At 37.8% G+C, this 25,457-nt stretch overlaps 1 protein-coding gene across 6 annotated transcripts in view; it reads left to right on the forward strand.

Moving 5' to 3' along the window:
• The first annotated feature begins 10,723 nt into the window (after nt 1–10,723).
• Nucleotides 10,724–25,457, forward strand: part of GREB1L (GREB1 like retinoic acid receptor coactivator) — a 257,946-nt gene continuing 243,212 nt past the window's right edge. For 3 of the 6 annotated variants that reach the window (XM_074340252.2, XM_074340245.2, XM_019741202.3), the window contains exon 1: nt 10,765–10,901. The gene's annotated coding sequence lies outside the window, so the exon portion shown is untranslated. Of the gene's footprint in view, nt 10,902–25,457 lie in introns of all 6 variants that reach the window. The other 3 variants (XM_074340250.2, XM_074340251.2, XM_074340246.2) reach the window with 3 other exon arrangements.

Here is a 25,457-nt window from a genome sequence, read left to right on the forward strand (position 1 = left end):
AAAAGGTGATCCCCTTGACTGCTTAATGGAGTATAGACTGGGGAGGCTGTGGAGATGGAGTTGCAGGGGAGGCAAGTGAGTGGAAACACGGAGGCCATGGTCATTGTCCAGGGTCTCAGAACAAAGTGGTGACCATGCAGGAGTGAGAAGTGGTCAAGATTTCTTTATGGATTGAACGTGGAGTGAGGGTAGTCAAGGCTGAAGCCAGGTTTTGACATGGAGTGATATGAGTCCTTTAGTTAATAGAAAAATGAGCAAAGTGTTATGACAGCACATGGATAAGCAATTACTTTTGACTGGGGCTATCGAGAGAGAATATTTGAGCACTGAAGGGTGAATAGCCTTCTGTACTTAACAGGCACCTAGGGTAAAAATTTAGGGAGGCCCTCACTCTTGGGGTGGTGGAAACTCAAGGTTGGCATTGGGGAGTGAGTGCTTTCTTACATTTCATACCCTAAGGGCCTTGTTTGCCCCATCCCTAGTCCCAGCTCTGGTAGTTGAAGAAGAGGTATGAGCATTTAGGCTGAAGAAATGGCAGGAGCAAAAACAGGAGATACAAAAGGCCCGCTAAAAGATTGCTGCGGTTCTCTGGAGAAGAGAAGTTAAAGGTGTTGGGAAACCAGGGAAGCCTCTAGGCTCTTAGGCGCAAGCAACTCCCTATTCTCTCCATTCATTCATTCATTCATTCATTCATTCATTCATTCATTCATTCATTCATTCATTTATGGCAGGCCCCAGTGTCAGCCTTTTTGTCTTTCTTTTTTTATGTTGCCATTGTCATTGCGTCCTTTTGTTATTTATTCCCCCCCCCACAAGACTACCTGTAGTAAGAAGCATAGTTTTCATAAATTCCCTCTTCGTCAGATACCCAATAGCAAACAACGTGGTCCTTATGTCTTATGGACTTCATGTTTTTTAAACTTTATTTAAAACATGTAATCACTAAGAATCTAATAAACATAGAAAAGCTACAAAGTTAAAAAATTCCTAATATCCAAAATACATAGAGTACTCATACAACCTAATAGCAAAAATAATCCAAATAATCCTATTTGAAAATGGGTAGGGGTTCTCAATAGACATTTTTCCAAAGAAGACATACAGATGACCAACAGGTACATGACAAGAAGCTCAACATCACTAATCATCAGGGAAATGCAAGTCAAAACCACAATGAGATATCACCTCCACCTGTCAGAATGATTATTATCAAAAAGATAAGAGACAACAAATGTTGGGGAGGAGAGAAAGGAACCTTTGTGCACTGTTTAAGGGAATGTAAATTGGTGCAGCCACTATGGAAACAGTATGGAAGTTCCTCAAAAAATTAAAAATAGAACTACCTTATGATCCAGCAATTCCACTTCTGGGCATATCCAAAGAAAATGAAAACACAACTCAAAAGATATATACAACTCCATGTTCATTGCAGCATTATTTATAACAGCCAAGATACCGAAATAACCTAAGTGTCCACTAAATGGATGAATAGATAAAGAAACGTGGGTTATATATATGTACAATGGAATAGTCCGTCATAAAGAAAGAACAAAATCTTGCCATTTGCAACAACATGAATGGACTTGAGGGCATTATACTAAGTGAAATAAGTCAGACAGTGAAAGACAAATACAGTATGATTCACTTATATGTAGAATCTAAAAACAAACAAACAAAAACAAGCTCATAGATACAGAGAATAGATTGGTGGTAGCAAAAGGCAAGGGGTGGAGAGGAGGCAAAATGGATGATGGAAGTCAAAAGGTACAAACTTAACAATTATAAAACAAGTGAGTCATGGGGATGTAATGTACAACATGGAGACTATAGTTAATAATACTGTATTGCACATTTGAAAATTTCTAAGAGAGTGGGTCTTAAAATTTCTCATCACGAAAAAAATTCTGTAACTATGTATAGTGATGGTTGTTAACTAGACTTATTATGGTGATCATTTCACAATATATACAAATATCAAATCATTACGTTGTACACCTGAAACTATTATAATGCTGTATCAATTATACCTTTAAAAAAATTGCACTGGCAAAAAAAAATTCCTTAAAGTTTTTAACAGTCTTAATTATGACTCCATGCCTGAAATGGTCATAAATATGAAGCCTCTTGAGAAACCTTTGTATTAGCTTGCTCAGGCTGCTATAACAAAGTACTACAAACTGGGTGGTTTAAATAACAGAAATTTATTCTCACAGTTCTGGAGGCTGGAAGTCTAAGATCAAGGTGTCAGCAGGGTTGGTTCTTTCTGAGGGATGTTAGGGAAAATCTGTTCCATGCCTCTCTCCTGGCTTCTGGTGGTTTGATATAAATTTTTGGTGTTCTTTGGCTTACAGGTACATTCCCCAATCTGTGCCTTTATCTTCACATGGTGTTCTATGTGTGTGCATGTCCACATTCCCCTTTGTATGAAAATTTCAGTCATATTGAAGTAGGGGTCCACCCTACTTCAGTCTGACCTCACCTTAACTAATTACAACTGCAACAACCCTATTTTCAAATAAGGTCACATTCTGAGGTAATGGGGGTTAGGACTTCAACAAACGGATTTTGGGAAGACATAATTCAACCTGCAACAGCCTTTCTCTATGATTTTTTATTCCTGAAGATAGATGATCCTCTCCTTTAACATATATGCCTTAAGATCCCATCAGGCTAATGTTTCACCTTTTCTTAAGGACAATGAGAAGCCCTTGAAATGTTCTTAGAAGCAGGGTAGAGTCTGGAGACAGACTACCAGGTTCACATATTTTGGCTGCACTACATACTAATAGCGGGACCAGGGAAAAAAAAATCACTTAATCTGTCTGTTCCTCAGTTTCCTTTTCTGTAAAATGGGGATAACAGTACTTACCACATAAAATTTTAATAATTAAATTATTTAAAACATGTAAAGAGCTTAGAAGAGTGTCTAGCATATCATTAGCCCTATGTAAAAATTGTCATGTATAATTTTTAAGCAGGGGAGGGATACGATCAGATTTTTATTTTTAAGGACTGATTACTGTGGGGAAAACTGGATTGTAGGTAGGCCTGAGTGGATGTAAAGCTAGCCAAACATCTAATGGAGTGGTCCAGTGAAAGGATGTTGCTGACTGCTAGACTGGCATGGGGAGAGGGATAGAGAAAAATAGACTGATTCAAAACTTATTTATTAGTAAACCATAAAAGAGTTTTAAAAAATTCCATCAGGGTAAGATATTAGCTTAGTCATCTCACTGGGCTTCTGGCTCATCTTGGAAGCCCCCTTACCCACCCACAGTTCTGAACTAGAGGGAGAGGGTCAGAAAAGAAAAGTAAGAATTTCTTGAAACAAACATAGCTGAGGAACAATCTGTAATACTTGCCCATTGGTTGAAGATGGTAGACAAGGGAAGCTGAAGAATCTAACTTATAACTCTGACTTTTGAATCTAATTTGACAGGGAAGAAGGTGATGACAATAAAAAATGTATAATCAAGAGAAGCAGGATTGAGAAGCTTTGGACATCTTGAGTTCAAGGCCCAATGTTAAGTTAAGAAAGAGCTAAACATGTCGAAACATCTAATTATCTGTTGGAGATGTGGACCTCCCTCTGAAAAGAGTGGATGAGTTAGAAAAGACGAGATAAGATAACTGAATATATAAAAGTGCATGAAATTGTCGAAGAAACAAATGTAGAGAGAGATAAAATTTCAGAGGTGTTATCGAAGAGCCAGACAAGAAAGAGTAAAAAGAGAACCAAGAAAGTACAGAGCAATAAAAACCAAAGTAGGAGACAGTGTTAAGAGGGAAGAAATAGTGATGTGTGTCAAATACTGCCTTGAAGTTGAAAAGAATGGGAACTAAGAAAAGACTATTGGATATGGTAATTAGAAGGATGCCAACTCTTATTAATTGATGATACAAGACAGATCTAAAGGATTTAAATAATATACGAGCATATGAGAAGTCAATGGTAGAATGTTAGATTTAAAATAATGGGCTAGTAGAAAACTAGGAACAAATTTGTACATGTATGGAAATGTGGTAAGTGACAGATGGGTATTCAGATTAGTGGAGGAAAAAACAAAAAAACACTATTCAATAAATGGTGATGAGATTATTGGCCATCCATATGGAAAATATAAAATTGAAGTACTACTTCATATCATATTTTTAAAGAATTAATTTCAGCGGGAATAAGAACTTAAATGTGAAAGTAAAAACTTTAAAAATTTTCAAAAATATACAAGAATGTCTTTAAGACTTTGGAATAAGGAAAGATTTAAACAAAAAGTATAAACTATGAGAAGTAAAAGATTTATAAACACACAAGCTCAAATTAAGAACTTCTATTCATCAAAAGACACCATAAAGAAAGTGAAAAGACAGGATACAATTTTTTAAAAAAAACAAAAACGTATTTTCAACACACACACACACACACACATGCATACACACATACATTTTTCAAGGAATTGGCTTATGTGATTGTGGGAACCAATAACTTCTGTTGATGGACATGTAGGTTGTGTCCACTTTTTGAGTACTATGAATACTGCTACTATAAACATTCAAGTATAGTTTTTGTGTGAACATACGTTTTAAATTCTTTTGGGTATATAGCTAGGAGTGGAATTGTTGGATCATGGTATAACTCGGTTTAAATTTTTGAAGAACTGCCAAACTGTTTTCCACAGTGGCTACACCATTTTACATCTACATTCTTAACAGCAATGTATAAGGGTTCCAATTTCTCCATGTCTTTGCTACATTTGTTATTATATCTTTAAAAGAAATTTTAGAGCTTTTAAAAAAATTATGGTGAACTATACATAACATAAAATTTACAATTTTAACCATTTTTAAGGGTATAGTTCTGTGGCATTAAATACATTCACATTGTTGTGTATCCATCACCACCATCCATCTCCAGACTTTTCTCATGTTCCCAAACTGAAACTCTAACCCTAACCCTATCCTTAACCATACCGTTAAACAATAACTCCTCATCACCTCCCTCTGGCCACCTTGGCCCCAGTTCAACCACTGTTTTGTCTCTATGAATTTTACTACCCTAGGTACCTCATGCCATACAGTATTTGTCCTTTTGTGACTGGTTTACATCATTTAGCATAACGTCTTCAACGTTCATCCAAGCTGTTGCATGTGTTAGAATTTCCTTCCTTTTTAAAGCTGATATTTCATTGCATGAATCCTGTTATTTTTCTTTTTGTTTTTTTCTAACTGCCATTCTAATGCATATAAAATGGTATATTGTGGTTTTGATGTAGATTTCCCTAGTGGTTAATTATGTTGAACACCGTTTTATATGATTATTGGTCACTTGTATATCTTCACTGGAGAAAAGTCTATTTGAATCTTTTGTCCATTTTTCATTTGAATTATTTGTCTTAATTGTTGTGTTGTAAGAGTTCTTTATATATTCTGGATAATAGATCTTTATGAGATATATGATTTACCAATATTTTCTCTCATATTGTAGGTTGTCTTTTTCACTTTCTTGATCTTGTCCTTTGATACACAAAAGTTTTTAATTTTATAAATCAATTTATCTAGCTTTTCCTTTGTTGCTTGTGCTTTTGTTGTCATGTTAAGAAACCTTTGCCTAACCCAGTGTCGAACAACTCTACAAAAAGTTTGTTGTTTTAGCTCTTACATTACAGTAGTTCCCCCTTATCTGCGATTTCGCTTTCCACAATCTCAAGTTACCTGTGGTCTACCACATTGTGGAAATATTAAATGGAAAATTCCAGAAATAAACAATTCTAAAATTTTAAATTGAATGCCGCTTTAAGTAGTGTGATGAAATCTTGAGCTGTTCTGCTCTGTCCTGCCTGGGATATAAATCATTCCTTTGTCCAGCATATGCATGCTGTATACATTCCCCACCTGTTAGTCATTTAGTAGCCATCTCGGTTATCAGATTGACTATCACAGTATCACAGTACTCCTGTTCAAGTAAGCCTTATTTTACTTAGTAGCCCAAAGCCATTCATATAACTTTTATTATAATATATTGTTACAGTGTTCTGTTTTATTATTAGTTATTGTTAATCTCTTACTGTGCCTAATTTATAAATTATACTTTACCATAGGTGTGTATGTACAGGAAGACATATATATATATATATATATATATATATATATATATATATATATATATGGTGTGTGTGTGTGTGTGTGTGTGTGGTTTTGTACTGCCCGTGGTTTCAGGCATCCACTGGGGGTCTTGGAATGTATATCGTACAGATAAGGGGGACTACTGTATATCTAAGATCCATTTTGATTTAATTTTTGTATCTGCTATAAGGTGGATATCCAAATTCATTTTTTTGCATGTGGATATTCAGTTGGACCAGCACCATTTGTTGAAAAGACTATTCTTTTCCCATTGTAGTTGTATTATTTTGACACCCTTGCTGAAAATCAATTGACCACAGAAGCATTGGTTTATTTCTGGACTCTGAATTCCATTCCATTGATGGATATGTCTATCCTTATGCCAGTACCACACTGTCTTGATTACTGTAACTTTGTAATGGGGTTTAAAATTGGGAAGTGCAGTCTTCTGACTTATTATTATTATTTTTAATAGATTGTTTTAACTATTCTGAGTCCCTAGTATTTCTATATAAATTATTATAGGGTCAGCTTGTCAATTGCTGCAAATAAAACCAAACAAGTAGCTGGAATTTTGATAGGGATTGTATTGAATCTGTTGATCAATTTGGGGAGTACTGCCACCTTAACAACATTAAGTCATCAACTCCAGCAACAGTATGTGTTTCCATTTATTTAGGTCTTTAATTTCTTTCAATGATGTTTCATAGTATACAAATACCCATTTTTATATACTACAAAATAGATATTGTATATTACAATTATATTAATATGAAATGTCTATTCCGCTTTGCTTCTAAAATGTCCAATGTATAAAAATTGGATCCCTTGGATCTATTTTAAAATATATTTTATCTCTTCTTTCATAATTTCTATTTATCTTTTTGCTTTGCACTCTGGAAGGATTCTCTGAGATTGTCTTTTAATTCATTAATTCAGTTTTCTGCAGTATCTTTCTCTATTAACTACTTCTATAGTCTTTTCAACTTAAATATTCATGCATTTTTTAATTTCCAAGGACATTCTGGTTCTTAGATTGCTCCATTTGCATGACAACCTGCCACTCTTTAAATTTCACTGAGAACATCAACAAGATTTTTTTTTTTAAGTTTTCTCCTATTTCCTTCATTAACTCCATTCTAGTGAGTAATATCTGCTCTAACTTGGTCCTCTTCTTTCAAATGGTGGATTTTTTTTATGATTAGTGATATTTTTATCTGCTCATATTTATAAGTGGAGATCTAGCTCATTCAGCATTGGTAACTGGCATTCCATCTGGAATTAGAGAAACCACTGTTCAGTTCCCTACAGTGGTTCTTACCCTCTGACGATGGATGTGGTAGGTTAGACGCTGGTTTTGTCCTCCAGTGAATGGCTCTGAGTGGGAAAGTAGTAGCCCTCCTTCCTCATAGCAGATAATGGTTGATGATGCACAGGATGCTGGGCCATTAAGCCTCAAACCTTAAATTGAGAGAAAAAAGAATAGGGTGAGAAAGCAAAGAAATAAAGTACTTGAAACTATGCCCAGAAAAGAACTTTGGGTGTGACAATTGGCACAGGAAACTCAATGGAAGCAAATAAGTATAAAGTCTACTAAGTGTCTGAAGCAATTGTATGGCCAAACCAGCCCTAAGCCTGGCCTTAAAAAAACCTTTAACTGTAAAAGAACTCTCAGGACCCCAGGAAACAGGTTGTGAAAACTGTGAAGTCTCCAAGGAAGGCTTACTTCCCAATGCCACTTCAAACGTGGCCATGGAGACTAATGAACAAGGAAGAGCCTTCCACAGTGTGGAGCCAAGGGCCACAGAAATTTATGCAAAAGAGTGTTGATCTTTGAGCGCAGAGCCAGGAGGTAATCATGGAAATCCCCCCATTGCTGGGGCAGAGGATCTTCACAATAACTACACAGAAAGATTCTATTATTTATAAGGACCCTGACTGCTATGAGTCTCACATTTTCCACTGAACTTGGGTTCTAATGCAGGCTACCTATGGAGAGGCACTTAGAAATCATTGTTATGAGGAAGAGTGGAGGGATTTGCAGACAATGATGGCAGCTAACATTTTGTGTGCTAGGCAAGATTCATTGTCTCAATTCAGCATAGTTACTCCCTGAGGTATGTACTGTTATGGTATTCTACAAATAGGGACACTAAGATGGGGATCAAGTAACTTGGTCAAGGTTACATAATAAGTAAGTCTTAAAGGCAGGATTCAAAACTATGGGGCCTAACCACAGAGTGTTCATTTTTATCCCTGTCATGTTTTACAATCACAGAAGTCTATTGGGCATGATGAGGGATATGTAAACCCTGCATGGGAGACAAGGCATATACACAAATAAGTTTAGGACAAGAGAGTATATTATCTAATAAAGGAGTCATCAAAATGTTTTCACTCTACCACAACATAGATTACCATCACTAACTTTTAACCTTGTTAGGGACTTGTCTTGTTTACTGATGAATTACCGGTTCCCACTACACCATCTGGCTCACAGTAGGTGCTCAATAAATATTTGTTGAATGAATGAAGAATGGATACCGGAGTTCTGTAATATTAGTCTAAGGTCCTTGAGGAACTGTGCAAATTTGAGTCTAGTGTGATTGGCACTCAACAAATGGTCCTTGAATTAAACTGAGAGAAAACCGAACTGTGCCTTTACTTTAAAAGGCTGCTCATTGTTCCTAGTTTCCTTAGCTTTAAAATGGAAGGTGTTCCCTCTCCCTAACTCTAGAGACCTTGTAAAGGATTGCGTTTTTCAAAAGATTTTTACCCGCTTTAACCTCTTGTGAGCTTAGTTTGTGTTCAGTAGGTGAATTTGTAATCTCAGGTTTCTACTTCTGTCTTTTTCACATACCTATATGGCCAGTTCTTGTGGCGAATTTGTTAACTCACATTGGGTTCCTTTTTCATATGTTGAGTTATACTGCTAATCATCTGCACCTTTCTCTGTTGTGGTTATTAAAAAACCATATCAATTTTATTTACTAAGCCTGTATTGTGGGCAAGATCCAGAACTGTGGGAATACAGCACTGATTGAGAAAGCTATGTTTCCTGCCCTTGTGACACAGAGAAGTGTTTCTATGTGTTTTTAAAGACTGGACTATAGGGATTCAATTGTAAAACAAAACAAAAAGCATTTCTGTTCCTTATCCCCACAAGGAACAGAGTGATTTTTTAAAAATTGGCAGTTGACTAGCATGTCTTCCCTGTGGATGGAGGAAGGAGAGATGACAATCCAAACCACGAACAGATCTCTTACTTTTGCTAGTCACAACTGAACTGTGCCTTCAGTTATTTTCTGGAAATTCCAGACTTCCAGTAAATTCCCTCTGTGTCCACCACAAGAGAAAGGGGGGAGGGGAAGCATTTTGGTTCCTAAAAAAATCAAGACAAGCGAACAAAACGTACTGACTTGGCGATCATATGAGACCTATTTTAACTGAAACTGTCTTTATAACTGACAATGATACTGCAACAACAGAACGATAACCAACCCGCCGGGGACCGGGCACCCCAGTAGCTTCCCCACTTTCAAGAACATGCTGACCTACCCTGGACTCTACTTGCCCCAATGGCACTACAAAGAGATCAACTTTCCTTTACCTAAACTCTTCCACTACACCCAACATGGAGATACTTCTTCCAGAGTGTGGGTAATCAGTCAAGGAAGGAGTCTAGTCGCCTACCTCTGGCAACAATGAGTTTTTTAAAAATGGAGCTACATCTCTAATAACAAAACCCACCAGCTGTGAAGAGTGGAGCTAAATCTATCACTATCGGGCCGCAGCATCACTCGAGAACGTTTGCTCCTGCAGTACCCTCCAAGGTCCAGGGTCCCCTGGAAGTGGCTGCCCTTGGGGCACAGTATCCCTTTTGGTCCGGGAGACTCGGAGCCTGGCTAGCCAGCAGCCTCCCTGCGCGCTGGGCCGGGTCCGCGGGTGGGAGGGCGTGCTCATCCCGGAGGTGCAAAAGTCCGTCCTGACCCGGAGCTCCCGGGGTTGTTTGGTTTAGTCCGCCTCCTGCCCCCGCCCTACCCCCCTTCCTGCAAAAGGCCAAGGAGTTTTGACCCACCATTGCCCAGGCCGAGTTCACGCTTAGGCCCTTTAGCTGCCGTCCTCTGGACAGAGAAAGCACTCGCGCAATGAGGCGAGAGCACTCAGTGAACGCGGAATCGGCAAGAAAATAATTTTTCTTCTTGGCTGCGCGCATCAGCCGCACTGGGGGGAAATCCTCCCTCCCGAAGACCCCCTCCACGCCACCACTCTCCACACCCCACAGTGGCCACACCCATCATTTGTACCGGGGAGTTTGGAAATGGAGGCGTGAAAACAGTGGGCTGAAGGCGCCACTGTATGGATAGGGGCGTCCTGGGAGAGGGTACATAGGGCAATGTGCGCCCACGACACTCAAGGAGGGGAAGCGAACCCTAAAACCACTCGCGGGCACGGAGGCTGCAGGAGACCCAGAGGCGGGGCTGGGGAGGGGGTGCGGGGGTCCCCACCGCGGAGATTCTGGGGAAGCGGGAGGGGCAGCACCTGAGGAATCCGCCTCCGGCCGCGGTGGCCGCCGCCTCGCTCCGCCCCGGGGAACTGAGCGCGCGGTCAGCGCGCCTGCCAGAGAGACGCCAGCCACCGGCGGCGCTAGCACCTCGGAGGAGGGCGGCCCGAGCGAGCGGAGCGCAGCGCTGGGACCCGGACTGGGGGTGGGGAGACGAGCCCCGGCGGAGGCGAGGGCCACCCCCTGGTCCTCTGCCCTCGCGCCACGCCAGGGCCAGGTGAGCTGCTGTGGGGACTCCGGGGCACCGGGAGGCGGGAGGTGAGAGGTCGCGAGCTGGGCGCGAGCGCACGCCCCTGCCCGGCAGGAGCTGCCCTTTGGCGGGCTGTGGACCCTGCCTGCGCGGGGAAGCGCTGCGGAGGACTATTTCTGGAGGACTACGAAGGCGGAGCGAGGATGTGAGCGCGAGCGTGTTTGCGTGGCGAGGGCAGGCGCCCGTGCCAGCCGAGATTCGAACCCCTTTTCCCCGCCGCCTCGCGTCAGCCCCCTGAGGCTCCGTGCCCGTGCGGTCCGCGCCTGGAGGCCAAAGGCCTGTCACCCCGAGCTCTCCTCGCTGCCTTTGTGGCGGGAGCGCGGAAGCCCGAGCGTGGGATGAGGGAGGCTGCCGCGCGGCGGGGAGCGCAGAGGCGGAGGCGGCGACGGGCGCGCTGGGGACCGTCCCCCGGAGCCTGAGGGGTTGTGAAAGGGGTGGCCGGGGCGGGGGGGCAGCCGGTAGGGAGGCGCGGAGGTGACTCGGAGAGGATGCAGAGAGCTCAGCTGGGCAAAGTTGAGAGCGTCCAGCGGTGGCTGGGCGTTTGCTCGGGGTCCCTGGGTGTCTTTCCTCCACACGAAATGTCACTTTGTCGCGAGCGCGCGCGCGCGCGCGTCTTCCGGCCATCATTTCCATTTTTCGGTGTGTGTCTGAGGACCATTCTTATTCTGAATGAGACACAAAGGGTTGTGTTGACAGCTGACTCTGACACAAGTAGACAGCGAGGTGAGTGAGGTGTGTGCCCCGGACGGGCAAGGGTGTGATGATGAGCAGGTTTGTTAAAATAAATCAATGCCCTCAGTCCTTCCGAGCTCTGTTGAAAGAAATTATCTGTATAGATTCAGTTCGTAGGGTTTCTCGGTTATACCGAGCCCATGTAAGGTCCAGAACAGCATTCATCTGCCCCCTGAACAGCTGCTGCATCCCTCTGAGGCGGACGGATCCTGAAGGGACTCTCAATTATGCTCCTTTTCTCAGAGCCGTGACTGTTACAAGGTCCTTATGCACCCACCTGGGCCCTCTGTCCTCTGTCGAGAAGATTGAAACCAAATTTTAATGTCTGTTTTTCACACCTTTAGACTCCTTCCCCCTTGAGATGGGAAATCCCACTTAAATCTCTTTTTAAAACCTAAAAAGCTTGTTGAATTAAATGCTTTCCACAGAAAGTTTTTGAATTAAATGTCCCCTTAAAAACCTCTCATTATTCTTTATGTTTTCTTATACATTATGTGCCGGAATTCTGCTTTGAATTTTGTGACTGCGTTAGTTCTTTTTCTTTCTGAATATTTCTCTTTTTTTCAACTTTTATTTATTTAAATGTGTTTTACCAGGACCCATCAGCTCCAAGTGGAGCAGTTCTTTCAATCTAGTTGTGGGGGGCGAAGCTCACAGTCGCCCATGTGGGGAATCGAACCAGTAACCTTGTTGTTAAGAGCAGCACGCTCTAACCAACTGAGCTAACCGGCCACCCCCTCTGAATGTTTCTGTATGGTTTTACAAATTGTAATACTGAAAATTTATTTAAACGAGAAAATATTTAAAATAATTGTTTTATTGAAAATAATAATAGAATTATACACATATAGGCGTGTGTTTAAAGGGAAAGTTTTCATTAATGTATGTTGAGAAATAAGATGCATAGAGTAAAAAATTCAAATTGTGTAAAGTAAGCCCTCTCTCTCCTACCCCATACTCCCAATGCTCTAGTCCTCCCCAGAGGCAAACACTGTGGGGATTTCTTGTATATCTCTCCTACTAAAATAGAATTACATTACAGAAATAAAAGAAGGAAGGAATTGAATATAAGTAAAGAATGAACTATGTATCAATGATGATAGATATTATTTTGATATCCATTCGTGATGATGTTAGAACTTGTATTTGGCCTAAGGCAGACACGTATTACAGTTGGAAATCAGAATGCTAAAAAAAAAATCTTAGAACAAATATTCAGTAGAAAGCAGAACTATTAAACTATTATTCCACCCCACCCCATCACCAGTTTCTCTACGCTTGTTTTTTAATAAACTTTGTTGAATTTTTCCTCCATCTTGAAACTCTTTAGGAAGTAGAGAATGAGAACTACAGTTTACTCTGTCCAGTGCACTGTACATCTAAAGACATTGAAAGGACATAGGTATACTTCTGTTGACATAATATAAAAATTTTAATGGTAAGGGAGAAATATGAAGGCCAAGTTTAAGACATTTGTTCACATCTCTTAGTTCCAGACCTGGATGTGCTCTAGCTAAATAAACTCACTTTCTTCAAAATGCTTTAATTTCCCCCTCAGCTAAAGGAATTGAACTATGGGGCTTCTAGGGTACTTCTAACTACAAAATTCTGTGATTAAAATAGTTTCTGTAGGTATCCTAAGACTGGCTAAGGGTAACCCAGTTGGACCTGTGGGCATGAGACAGTGGAGTGACAAAGTAAATTCCTGAATGGTAGATTCGTAAAGAGGAAGTTAGATATGTTTAAAGTACATTCCTGCTCTTGTGAGATTGATACCATTGGAGAACAGCTACTTTACGTTTTCCCACAAAATGTCTGTTCATGTTACTGAGAGAGGCCAAACCCGGGGCTGGATGGACCTTGTATGGCTAAGGAGAGTAACTTTTCTTCACAGCTTATGGTGCCATTTTTAGGGAAATTATTCTTACCAAACTCTTACTTTGCTTTATGATAAAGTAATAATAAAGTTCATTTGCCTGCTTTAAAGAGACTGACATAATTAGTAATTCTCAAAAGAATATAGAATATGAATATCCCTTATGGCTAAGATATTTTATTTACTTTATAAATATTCACTTAGAGATCATGTTCTTGGTAGGAAACTTTTCTAATCTCTGAAACACCTGCAACGTCTGGGCTGATGATTCCAGGTTGGACACAGGGAGCTGAGGAGTCATTGCAAGATTATGATAGTAAAAAGAATTAGCTGATTTTCGTCACTATAATGTGATCTCAGTTAAGGGGTTTCAAAAGTACACTGTGAGTCGTGATTGCAAAAATCATTGATGTTAAGAAAATCTCATACTTTAAAGCTTCAGAATCACCGTTAAAGAATATTATGTAATTATTTTGAATAAGATTGTAATATAAATAAATTATAGTGAAGTTTTAGGAATTATTATTGGGATGATAGGAATATGAACTAGAATAGATTTGTAAGGATGTTCAGAGTAAATCTTGATTGAGAAAATTGACAAAAACAAAGGAAAATCAAGTACTAGTGGTGAAATTCCTTTAAAATACAAGTTTTTTTATTTTTCCCAGCTTTCTTCTCAATCTTGCCATATGAACATGTATTTTTACAGATGTCTTATCATATTACAGACATTTTTACTCTGATTTTTCATAAATATTTTTCTATAATTTACTTCCTATTATTTGTAATTAGTGTATCATACCATAATTTACTTAGCCCTTCCCATATTTTGAGATTTTCCAGTATTTTAAAAATACATAATGACTGTCTTTGTGAATGTAACTTTCTTCTTATTTTTGAAACTTCCTTAGAATTGTTTCCCTACAGAGGCAGTATAGTGTGGTTGTAAAATGGGTGGGCTCTAAAATTAAAGGTTCAAAAGGTTCTAAAATTAAAGGGTGTAAAACCTAGCTCCATCACTTATTGGCAATATTAGGCAATAACTTATTTTATCAGAGCTTTCTAGTCTGTAAAATGGGTGTAGTAACAGATCTCTACAAAGTCGTTAAGGTGAAAAGCAGTAATACATGAAAACACATCAATGTCAGCTCTTATTTTTATTATGAAAATTCTCAATTTCTGGTAATTTTCCAAATTACTTTCCAAAAGGATTATGTAAATTTATATACTTCATTAACAATATGTATGTATGCTTATGTTATTTTAAAACATTTACATTATTGTGGCTAATTTGATAAGTGTAAAATTGTATCCCTTTGTTTTGATTTGTATTTCTTTCGTCTTGCGTAAAGTGAGAGGTCTTTTTCCAGCAGTATTGCTACAGTTTCCTACATACTAGAGTGGTGGAAGCTTCCTCCCCTCAGTTATTTTGAACTAAACTGTAAGACCGGCATACAGGACAAGTCAGTTAAAGAACCAAATTTTCTCATTGGTTCTTTCAAATTAATTGTAGTTTTCTTGCATTCTCACTCTACAGTAATTTTTATTAGTTATTATTTTTAATCTTAGGAAACTATCTTAAAATTAGTAAAGAATATTATGTATCAATTCTACTTAAATGAAAATGCAACCCTCCTTTTTTCTCTTGAAGGGCTGATTTATATAATTAGTATTGTGATCACAGTTTGGTGGATTTTTACTAGGAATGCTTCTCAAAACTTGGGGGAAAAAATCAGAGAAAGTTTCATGATTCCTAATCGTGTTATCTTTTGGCTACAAATGGGTAATGAAGTTATGCCCTCTGACTTGCATTCTTACATAGTCAAGGTAATTTAGACTACACAAAAGCATGCCCTTGTAAGTTCTGGAGTTCCAGCAGCCCTGATATTTCTGGCAAACACACACCCAACGTGGATAACAGCAGCTCTTTGTGTTGCAGAGCCCCAGGAGGTCTCCCTATTGTGTACTCTTCCTTCCCTCCCATTCTTGACTGACTGGCGATAGCAACTCCTCCAAGTCCAGATGTGAAGCTCCCACAGTGACTCCTCTCTTCTACCCAACTCTGTATTTATCCCTACTACCCACCCCTTGAGCACATTTGTTTTTGTCCTATGTCATAGAGAATTCATTATGTTTTCAAGGTAGTGGTTTTTCGATTTTATTTTTTATTTTTTTCTGTGCTCCTTGAGTGTCTTCAAAAGTTCCTACAGTAGAGACTATAGGTACGATTAGCATAGATTAATACGTAATCAGAACTTGATAAATAAATGCTTGTTGCTGTGAATGTATCTCTGTTCCTGGGCATGGTTCTACGTTTATGGTACCAGTCCGGAGAATCAAGTTCCAGTTGTGTCCTGGATTGTTGTGTTTGCCTATATGACCTAGGTTAGGAGGTAGGAAACCTGTTTGTTCTGGCTCTTTTAGCTGCTTGTGTGTTTAGGGGAGATTCTTAACTGCTGCACCTTACTTTTCTTCTATAAAACAGGATTAACAATTACTGTTCTAATTGTCAACCATCTGAGTAGGATTGTTTTGAAGATAAAGTGAAATAATAAATGTGGAGATGTGTTAGAAAAAAAGGGTGTACAAATTTATATTATGTTGTCAACATTACCCAGGAGTGTCCATATCTTTGAGAAAATCTCATCTCATTATGGAGCTGTACTTGCAGCTCGAGGTTACATGAAAATTCTTGGGGCCCAACCCAACCATTCAATCAGAAACTCTGGGGTTGGGGCCTATGGATCTGCATGTTAACAACCCTTCTGATACTGAACCACTGCTCTGCGAGGTAGGAAATGTCATCAACCGCTAGAAAAGTATTCTTCTGCTAGTTGAATGTTATAAAATAATCCAGAAATATCATAACATCACTTACGCATGCTGAGTATGAAATGAAAGTTATTATTAGATGCTGTTTGCCTTTTAATCTTTCAAAATTTATTTCAAAGCAGGAATTGTAAATCAGGTACTTGTAGGGGCCAAGCAGGTAATCTGAGTGAGTGAAGCAGTACCCCTATAAAATAATAGAGGATGATGAGTTCTAGTGAACAAGAAAGTCTGAAGGTGACTGCATTTCTGAGGCTCCATTGATTTTTGCCCTGTGGTACTGTGGGTCACTGTTGCCAGATCATTTGATTTTTCAATTGGAGCTGGAAACTCATATTTTTATATGAATTTAAATATCGGCAGTAAATTACAAAACAAAACATATGAACCCAACAAAACAAATCTGGAAGCCACCTAATTTCCAACCTCTCATTTAATTAAAATGGGTACGAATATTTGCGTTTGAATCAATATTACAGATAAAACAATTCTGTTCAACATTATTAATAAAAAGCCATATAAAAAAAGAAAACAATGAATATGAAAACCACACTGACGTTTTTCAACTTTCAGATTATAAAGATTCAATGGATTGATAATATCTAGTGTTGGCAATGGGGTAAAGAAGTGGTTATTGTTATACACTGTAGAGTGAATGCAAATAATTACAACTTCTCTGGAGAGCAATTTGGCATCACTTATTGATACTTTAAATGTTTCTACCTGCTCTATTCAATATGTTATCCCCTTGCCACATGTGACTATTTAAATTTAAATTAATTAACATTATATAAAACTAAAGATTCGGTTTGTCAGTTGCACTAGTCACATTTAAGTGCTCAGTAGCTGCATGTGACTACCATATTGGACTGTGCAGATAAAGAACATTTCCATCCTTGAAGAAAGTTGTATGGACAGTGTGGTCTAAACTCTGACTCAGAAATTTCCCTTCTAGGAATTTGTTAGAAAGAAATAATTAAACAAATGCACAAAGGCGTATAATAAAAATGTCACCTGAAATATTATTTATAAGAGTAAAAAAATTAGAAACTAAACATTATGTTTTTATTAAAAATTAGGGTTCAATAAATATCCATGATATAATTGTTAAGTGAAAATATCCATATTGTAGTAGAATCATTTTATTTATTTGAGTAGGTAGCTTAGGTACATAGAGATTAGGGGAATAATTTTTCTTTACTGACAAATTCATATGTGTATAACAAAGTTTTCCCTTTTTAACCAACAGCTGTTCTCATATAATAGAATAGGTTGACTTTCACTAGAAAATGAGCAGAGGCACTTGACAGCTCTCAAAGCTGAGTCTGTATTACCTGTGTTTCTGTTAGAAATTCAGAATCTCAGGCCTCACTCCAAGCCAAATGAATCAGATCTCTGGCAGTGCCAGAGCTCTCCACTTAACTGGCTGTATCTGCCTTCTGTCACTGAATCTTTCAATCTTCATTTGTTTTATGTTGGCCAAGAGAAATCTCCTTGAACTCTGAGGTTCCAGATAACCCTCCTAGGTGCTTCAGATGCTGCAGTGAAGAAATTAACAAATATCTTTGTCTTTATGGGGAATCAAATAATAAGCAAAAGAAAATGAGTAAAATATGTTGTATTTTATTTATTTTTTAAACTTTTTAATTAGTTTCAGGTGCACAAAACAATGTAATAGTTAGACATTTATCATTTATACCCTCACACAGTTACGACCCTCCTCCCCCCTGTCCACTATCCCTCTGACATCGCACACAGCCATTACATTTCCACTGTCTCTATTCCTAATGCTGTACTCCGCCTCTTGTAACCATATATATATATATATATATATATATATATATATATATATATATATATATATATATAAATAAATTGTAGTTGACATTCATTATTGTTCAGCTTCAGCTTCAGGTGTACAGTGCAGTGATCAGGCATCTACATCTTCTCTGAGGTGGTCTCCCTAACAAGACAAGTGTCCATCGGATACCCTACAAAATCTTTACAACATTATTGATTACATTCCCCAAATTGACTTTCATATCCCCGTGGCAATCTTGTGGTTACTCACTGTGCTTTCTAATCCCCTCACCTTCCCACTTATCCCCACCCCCCATCCCATCTAGCAACCCTCAGTTTTTCTTCTGTCTCTGAGACTGTTTCTGATTAGTTCATTCATTTATTCTTTTCTTTAGATTCCAGATATAAGTGAGCTCATACGGTATTTGTCTTTCTCTGTCTCACTTATTTCACTGAACCTAATGTTCTCTAGGTCCATCCATGTTGTTGCAAATGGTAAGATTTCATTCTTCTTTATGGCTGCATAATACTCCATCTATCTGGAGAAATCTAAAACTCTTAATTCAACAAAATGTATGCACCCCTATGTTTATTGCAGCACTATACACAATAGCCAAGACATGGAAACAACCGAAAGCCCATCGGTAGACGACTGGATTAAGAAACTGTGGTACATTTATACAGTATGTTGTATTTTAGTTAGTGAGAAGTGCTAGAGAGGACAAGGAAGCAGCAGGGGGAATAAGAAAGTGAGATGGGAGTTGAAATTCTCTACAAGGTGTCACTGAAGAGTAACACCTGAGTGAAGACCTGAGGGCTGCGAGGGGCTGAACCATTGGAAATTTAGAGGAAGAGCATGTTTGGCTGTTGGGAGAGGGTCACTGAGGCGGCCAGTGCCACAGCTGAAGGGGTGAGGCAAATGACAGAATGAGTAAAGGATTAGATCAGAAAGGTAATCTAGATCTTTTGACTTCAAAATTCTTTTTTCTCTCTAGTATACTACACTCCTCGAATTCTTTGGTTAATCAGTTTGTAAAGAGATCAGACATCCTTAAATTCACTGTTTTTCAGTGTGATCTGTCAACACCTGCCTTATTTGCCTGGGGTGCTTGTTAAATGCGGATTATTGGTCTCTTGGCCTGCTCAATAAGAGTCTCTGGGGTGGGAGCCTGGAATGTACATTTTAACAATCTTCCAAGAAGATTTTTATGGACACAAAAGTCTTAGAACCACTCCTTACATTTATCATTCTGTAAATTTAGTTTTTCTAGAGCAGGTGTGCCTAAAATTGTCACCACAGCCTATGGAGGTGACAATGTGAAGAGAAGTATAATTGGTATTATCTCTCATTTATTTTCTGCATTTAAATTGATTAAATTGATACGACTCATAGTAAGTTTATGTATATATCTTTTTGGGAGTATTCAGGGAATTATAAGACTATTACTGAAATTCTTACCCACATCAGAGGGTACCTTTTCACTTGAGGGTTCTGTCTCCCTCCTCATTCAGTCTGTTCTGTTTTTTTGGAAGGGACAACTTTAAATTTATTTGATGTTTTTTCATCATGTTTTCTTTCTCTCTCTCTCTCTCTCTCTCACCTCTTGTTTCTTTTCTTTCTCGTCTCTTCTTGAAACCTAACCATCCTTAAGTTAAACACCATTAACTTTTTGGTGGTCATTCTTTTATGCATCTCTATGCAGATTTATATATATCCACCAACACAAATAATTTTACATAAGGGATCATATATTTTTAAAAAAACTGTACTCATGACTTTTAAACAATTCAGAGAGCCTAAATTCCCTCTTTATCCTCCATTTTCACCCTAACAGTGTGGTCAATCTGCTATTTATTTTGTGATAACTTTTTTCACCATCATGTAGCCTTATATATATTGTATATTTTCAGCATCTTAAATATACTATCATATATATGATATTTGTCTTTTTTCACTTAATAATCGAGTACAAGGGATATACCTCTAAGTCAACTGGTATAGCACTTATATGTCCTTTTTAATGACTACATGATACTCTATAGTATACATATTCCACAGTTAAATAGCTATTAGTTTAATAAAAGGCATTTATTTTAAGTAACCAAGAAAACAGAACTATATATTAAAAGACAGACATATCTGATTATGTAATTTAAAAACATTTTTGTAAAACAAAAAAGAACCATAAACAACTACCACAGATAGGGTTTCCAGGAAGGAATTCCCGCCCATTCTCAGGAATTTTTTTTGCTTTCCCATTCCTGAATCCCGAGATATAAACTGTTTTCTGTTCTCGACGATAAATCTTTTCCACAAAGTGACAGCTGATACTACCAACCAACTGGGTTCAAGGAGCCGATTTTCCCGATTTCCCAACCAACTTTTGTCGGGATTCGGGAACGGAAAACGAAAAAAATTCCCAAGAACGTGTGGGAATTCCCACCCAAAACCCTAGCGATAAATAGGAAAAATGTCTAAGAGATACATTGTGAGTAGAACGTTTATTTCCCGTTGTGGGTATTACTGGGTTCAAGGAGCCGATTTTCCCGATTTCCCCGACCGACTTTTGTTGGGATTCGGGAACAGGAATGTGAAATAAATTCCTGAGAACGGGTGAGAATTCCCGCCTGGAAACCCTAATTACAGACGAATGATAGATTGGAGAAAAAAAATCTCTACATATGCAGATAAAAGATTATCATCTCTGGTATATAAGGAACTCCTAACAAAGTGATATAAAATATTTTATAAAACATAATTTTAAAATCTTTTGCAAACGATGTGACGAGGTCATTCACAGAATTCACGTGGAGAATTCCCAAATGGTCAATAAGTGTGAAAAATGCTTAGCAATTATTGTTTGGAAAGGCAAGTTAAAAATAATAATAAACTGTCACTTGACACCTACTTGATATTGATATAAAACTTTAATCCACATTAAAATTTTCGGAAGTAGTTTATTCTCTGAAAATCTGTGCAGGAACTTTTTTTGAAAGTTATATTAAAGTTAGAAAACATAATTATTTCCCAGGATTTCTGGTTTGCTCAGAGAATTTCAGGGAGATTGACTTATTCTGTTTTAGGACTCCGTTCGTATGACAAAAGGTGAGAACAGAGCTTAGAAAATTAAATTTTGATATCCATTGCATGACAGTTTTTACTCAAAAGTATTTCCTTCCATTTGAAAACAGAGACTGTTGAATTTTAGGTTTATCGATCAATCTACCCTGAGAGGAAAACAATGAGCCACAGGGTTTACTTGACTTCCCAAGGTCACCCAGCTAGTCCTGCATGCTTTCTGGTTTACCATGTTGTTCGTCAGTGTCTTCGAAATACCTTTAATTGCAGCTACTGCAGAGAAATCATATTACAGTAATTTTTCCATTTTCAAAAGTATTGAATATGCAACATTTAGGGAAACTATACTTTCTGTAATTGTTTAGATTTTAAATAGAAATAATAACATAATGAAAACAATATAAAAAAATCAGAGAAGAAACATCTTCTACTATCCTTAACAAAATGAGCTGTTTCCCCAATTCTGTTTCAAGTATTTATCTATGTACATTAATGATTTTATACAATAGTAATATTTCTCAAATTTTTCTAAAATCTTTTGGTAACTGACTTTCATGCTTTTTGATAAAGCTGGTCTGCTTAACTCTACCTTTCCTTTCTTCTGACCTATTTTTTATGCATGTCACTTTTAAGACTTGAGCATTGTTTTGATCAGTCTCCAACTGTAATCAAATGCCTTCAATGGCTACCAGTCACCTACTTGAGCATTTCCCAGAGGTTTTGACCCTAAACATTAGTATCTTGGACTAATGCTGTCAGTTGCATGGAACAGAACAGAAAACTAAAGATGTTAAACAGTAATTAATTAAATACATTCTCAAACTGTCTGGGGGGGAGGCAGGGGAAGGACAATTCCTGGGTTAATTCAGGTGCTTGATGATGTCATCAAGGATCCAAGTTCTTTCGGTCATTCTCTGCCATCCTCAGTTTGTTGGTGTTTGTCTTTCATCTTGTCTCTTCATTACCCCAACATGTCAGCAGCACACCCAAGCCTCACACAGCTTTGACTAGAATCAGATAAAGGTTATTTTTATTTAGGCTAAGCATTTTTTAAAGAGTTTATCCACATATATGGATGTCCCAAATCTCATTGGCCAGAATTTACCACATTGGTGTAAGCCAGCCACTGACAAGGAAAGTGGAAATACCATGAGTTGTATAGAAAAATCAAGGTCTACTCTCTGAGGTAAGCATGCAAAAGCTCTGGGGTTATTAATATTGAAGAACAGAAGGAAATAACTCTATTAGGCAACCAGTAGTGTGTGCTATGAAATCCAATTTCCTCAGTTCCCTTCAAGGCTTTTCATAATCTGACCTCATGACAGTCTAATATAAAACCTCTCTTCTAGATAAACCAGTCAGTTGTCTCTCCTGCCTATATATCCTGCTCCTGTGCATTTCTCTCAATGGCTTGGCTCACGTTTCCCTTAGAAATCTCTTCCTATTCCCTAGAGCTGGCCATGGCTATTTAAATTAAAATTAATTAAAGTTAAAAATTCAGTTCCTGAAGTGCACTAATTGCATTTCAAGAGCTTAATGACCATATGTGACAAGTGGCTACTGTATTGGACAAGCACAGGCACGGAATATTTCTACCATTGCAGAAAGTTCTGTTGGATAGCACTGCTCTAGAGGTTCTTGCAAATTATACCTGTCATTTAACACAGGGTTTGCCAAACTATGGGCCTCCTATATTAGAATCAGCAGGAAATCTGTTTAAATGCAGATTTTGAGCCGTTGGAGTTGGCCCTAGGAGTAGGAGTAGGCCACTTTCATGAAGAACCACTGCTTTGAGGTCTAGTTTTGTTTATTTCTTTTATGGACGCATACTAAGTACGGGAGTTTTTATTAATTTTCTTCTATCCTAAACTTCTATAGCATTCATAGTTCATATATCATAGTTTTAGAATTTCATTACAGACATTTACATTCTATGTTTCAGAAATCATTTTTTTCTGAATATTAGAAGTACTATGGCATTTTATAGTCTGTATTTTCCAAAAAGTCTAATAGAATTTTGAGTACATAGTAAATACAAAGTATTGACTGATTAATTAGATTTGACAGAATTGACAGTCTACAATCTATATTTACTTAACAATTCTTTGAAAAATCGTACTACTGTCTGGAAAATTGGACATGGAAGGTGGATGACAGTAAGGGTATTTCCACAATAATATTTTCCCTCAATTTCGTTTGTTGGAAATAAACCTGAAAAAATCTAAGATTGTTCTAAGGTGAGATTCTAACAAACAATATATGAAGATGTTCCCTATAAGGTTTAGATTTATAGCATTTTATTTTTTAAAAATAGCTATTTTAAAAGTGCACTGATCTCTTAATTCTCTTGTGGAACATAAACTAATTAAACCTCTGGCGCCTTAGCCAATAGAGAAACTTCTGTTGCAACCGAACTCCCCACATGAATAAGAGTTTATCTCCAGATAGCTGTTCTACCTACTTTGATGATTTAATAATCACTTGAGAATTGTTGGAGTGGGAGGTTAAGGCCTTGGCATATTAAAGAATGGCAAGACCTACATCTTCACAAGTTGGAGCACAGTGAAGGATCAAGGTAGACTAATAATTTTACTAGTAATAGTAATGTAATAGTAATGTACTATTACATAGTAATAGTAATGTACTAGTAATAGTAATGTTGCTAATAATGGTAGTATGAGCAGCAGCACCATCACCCCAGGACTAATGTATGGAGTGTTTCTCTTATATTCTCTTTCGCATAGTTTCACAGATTGTATTATTCCATGTGTTGATATGAAAACAAACAACAACATTCTCTGGTAGGCTCATTACATAGCTTACAATACAAAATCAATCTAATTTATTACTTGAGAAATAAAATCACTATTGAACAAATAACTTTTCCTCTGGGACTCTTGATATAGTTTTGACTCTAAGACAGTTGATTCATCATTTGATTCCAGAGCAGTCACATTTCTGAGATAATGGATCAATGCACCAAGCACATACCTGGTACAAAATAGACCCCCAGGAAATGTTAGTTCTTTTTCTTCATCCGACTTGCTGAATAACATTTTTCAGATTTCATCAGAGAATGGCAATTAGTATTAAAATTTTGCCTCCCAACTAATATTACCAGGTTCTTCTTTCTCTAGGAAAGTTAAATACCATGTAAAAATTTCCTTTCATCCCTTTGTTCATGTAAGTGGAACAATTTAATACTAGGTGAGATGTATTCTTGGTCAAAATATGTATAAGGAATTGTTTGATATTGGTAGGTATTAATCGGACCATCTGCACAATCGACTGAAGCTCTCTTGGAGGCTGGAAGAGTAGTGTCTGGGTTATGGTATTTCAGATATTCTAAATGCTTGAGGTTTCTTGCCATCATAAAGACTCCTGAGTCAATGGTATGCCTTATCTCAACTTTTGCCTCCAGAGCAGAAACTGTGATGGAACAGTGTAATAATACATGGCATAGTTGCATATCTGGAATTTCAGAGAGAATGTGTATATATGTCAGAGAATGTGTGTACGTACAAAACATAGCCTTTAATAAAAAACCATAAAGGTCTTTATGATTCATATACACTTCTCTGCCTAGTTCTTTCCTGCTATTTAATATAATTTACAGCAGGAATTAATAATTTAATCCAATAACTTAATAAAAATGAATGTACACTACTTTGGGCACTGTACACGTGTCATTTCTAATCCTCACAACAGCCGTATAAAGTAGGCATTGTGATTCTCAGTTTTATAGCTAAGAAAACTAAGGCCCAGAAGGGTTTCAGTAAGTTTCACAAGAGCCCATAGGTAGTAAGGGGAAAAGTTAGAATTCAAACATAGGGGCTGGCTGATTCCAAAGACTTTGTTCTTTCCTCTGTGTCATACTCTTGGGTAAATGTCTTGTGACTCAACTAGATTGCAAGATGTGAATGTCAGGAAGTGTATCTTATTTTTTATATTATCCAGAAAAATAACTGGCAAATGTTGCTGCTCTTGCTGAAGTTGGTGTAGATAGGTGCTACGGGGAATGTTAATTATTTCATACTACCTGGGGACCATTTATTACTTCATTTTAGGGAAACAGACTGTACCAAGGCTATATTTTTGTTGGTAAGGAATGTAATGGGGGTGAAGTTTTGGACTTACTCACCAAACTTGAATGAAAGCTCTATAAATGAAAAGTGCTTTGTCTTTTTTTGCTCACTATTCTATCTTT

Source organism: Rhinolophus sinicus, chromosome 4, assembly GCF_057876585.1.
Source record: "Rhinolophus sinicus isolate RSI-liver-muscle chromosome 4, RSI-T2T, whole genome shotgun sequence".
NCBI classification, from domain to species: domain Eukaryota; kingdom Metazoa; phylum Chordata; class Mammalia; order Chiroptera; family Rhinolophidae; genus Rhinolophus; species Rhinolophus sinicus.